The sequence below is a fragment of the Triticum aestivum genome, chromosome 2B (assembly GCF_018294505.1).
Source record: "Triticum aestivum cultivar Chinese Spring chromosome 2B, IWGSC CS RefSeq v2.1, whole genome shotgun sequence".
Taxonomy (NCBI): domain Eukaryota; kingdom Viridiplantae; phylum Streptophyta; class Magnoliopsida; order Poales; family Poaceae; genus Triticum; species Triticum aestivum.
Genome location: NC_057798.1, coordinates 90,935,589 through 90,937,855, shown reverse-complemented (window position 1 = coordinate 90,937,855; position 2,267 = coordinate 90,935,589). Strand labels below are relative to the sequence as shown.

Genomic DNA, 2,267 nt, shown 5'->3' with positions numbered 1-2,267 from the left:
CCTCCCTCCCCATCCCCTCGCCCCCTCCGCCGGCGCCGGCGCGATGGCAGGCGACGCGCCGCCGATGAAGAGGCCCAAGCTGGAGTAGGATGACGCTGGTCCCGCCACCCCTCCGTGGCCAATGGCTCCGCGCCCAGGCCCCCCGCTGCCTCCCCCAGCGATGCGCCGCCGCCGGGCGGGGAGGAGGACGACGAGGAGCTCCCGGAGGAGGCTGTGCTCGCGCTCATCGCCCACCACGAGCGCGAGGTCGAGCGCTACAAGCTCAAGGTACATCTCCTCTTCCCGCGCCTCTTCCCGCTCCCTCAAACCAGTCCTCCCCCTTCAGTTCTTGGTGACACGATCGATCCTTGCATCCGCAGCTGGAAGCCACTGAGAAGAAGCTGGCCGACACGCGGTCGAGGCTCGCCCGGCACCGAGGCCGCGCCCCCGATCGGAGCCACCCGCCTCCGCCGCCGCCGCCCGTCCAGAAGGCCGTCGCGCCGGATCGCAGGTCGCCGCCTCCGAGCCAGAGGGACCCCCCCAAGCCGTCCGCGCCCAGCCAGAAGCCCCCCGCGCCGCAGGCGAGGCCGCAGCTCGTCATCCCCGCACGGCCGCTCCTCCTGCCATCCTCGCCCACGAGCTCGCTATGCTGCACATGCGCCAAACAACCTCGTCTCTGGTTTCGACTCCCTGTAACACTTGGTAAGATAGAAAATTCTTACTGTGTCAGTTCAACGGAAAAAAACCCAGCAGTTCATCAATCTCAAAAATCCCATTTTTGTGCACGCCATGTGTTTGCTAAAATGTCTTAGTGCACTGGACTACTAGTTTTGCTGTGTTCATTGTTCATTTGTAGCTCCCTTGTGCTTGCAAATTGCTACAATTTACAATACTTAGCATTTGCAGCACCAATGCATCTTCTTCGTTCTGTGAATGGCTAGAGGGGCATCTTTAGTTTCCATGTATTGTACAAAAAGATCCAGGACTGCAGGAGAAGATTTGTAGTTGAAGAAGTTAAATTCGTTGGGTGCGTGTGCAGAAAAAACGTCATTTCAGTTTTCAAAATTCTGTAAGTTTGTTTTGATTCTATAAAATATGTAAGATTCGTGTGTGTGTGTGTGTGTGTGCTGCTACAAATCTGAACTATTTCAGTTTTCGTAGCTAGGAGTTTTTGTTTGTGTGGTAGTAAAAAGCTTGCTACAAATTGCTGAGTGCTTCCTTGCACGTGCCCATGGTGAAGAGATGTAGATTAATTCTGGCAGTGACTCTGAATGAGACTGAAGGTTCACAATTCTTGGGCCACATCTTGGTTGTCAAAAAAAAATGCTGATACGTTTAGGAAAAGAAACCCCACACTTGTTTCTTTTAACCATTTATATACACTGGTATCCAGTCTGTAATATAGGAGTTTTGCTCCTTTGCTTTATTTGGTCAGTTAAGACTTCTTCAACTCTGGTTGCAGACAATTTCAAAGTTCACACTCCATTAAGTGAGGGAGAGTCTAGTTTTGCTGCTGGATCATCTCATCTCGTTCGTTCAGCAAAAGGCTCAAGATAAGTTCAAACCCCAGACTAGTTCATACTTATGGTTTTGCTCTTTGGTTTAATACTTCAGTCCAGACTCCTTTGGTTTTTGTTCTAGAGAAGTTCAAAGTTCAGACTCATTCTGTTTCTGTTTAGGCAGGGGGAGGGAGCAGCGAGGTGAGTGGCAAAAAAAATGCAAACCATAGTGACAACAAGTGCCTGTTATGATAGATATCAACAAGGTATAATAGGATTGATATGATAGATATATCAACAAGTGCCTGTTAAGTGAGGTGGTGCTGATAGAATTGCGAAGTTAAGCGTGCTCGGGCTGGAATAGTGTGAGGATGGGTGACCTTCTGGGAAGTTTGACCACTTAGTGCGATTTGAATTGAGATTGAGCGTATTGACCTGAGATTCAGCCATAGTGACCCGAGATCAAGAAAAGAACGAAAAAATTATGGAAAAAAAAATTTGAATTTTTTTAGAAAAAAAATTGTTACTAATGGCGCACTTTTATGTGGTGCGCCATTAGTATCTGGTATACTAATGGCGCACCAGGACGCAACAGTAGTGCATCATTAGTAGGAAAAACTGGTGCGCCACTAGTAGGCCTTTTCCTAGTAGTGGATAAGCAAAGGCAAAAAAATGCACATATCAAACCAAGATGGCCAGGCAAAAAATTACAGTGTATTCTCTATCCGCATACTTCCCAATGGATAGACACAAGTGTAAGAAGCCCAAAAAATGGTTTAGCTCTTATCT

General features: G+C 48.8%; 1 long non-coding RNA gene across 1 annotated transcript; it reads left to right on the top strand.

The window, feature by feature from the left end:
* Positions 1–1,759, top strand: LOC123043650 (uncharacterized). The gene is made up of 3 exons (XR_006419438.1): positions 1–267; positions 360–681; positions 1,442–1,759. It is a non-coding gene; the product is annotated as an uncharacterized lncRNA (long non-coding RNA).
* Positions 1,760–2,267: the final 508 nt, after the last annotated feature.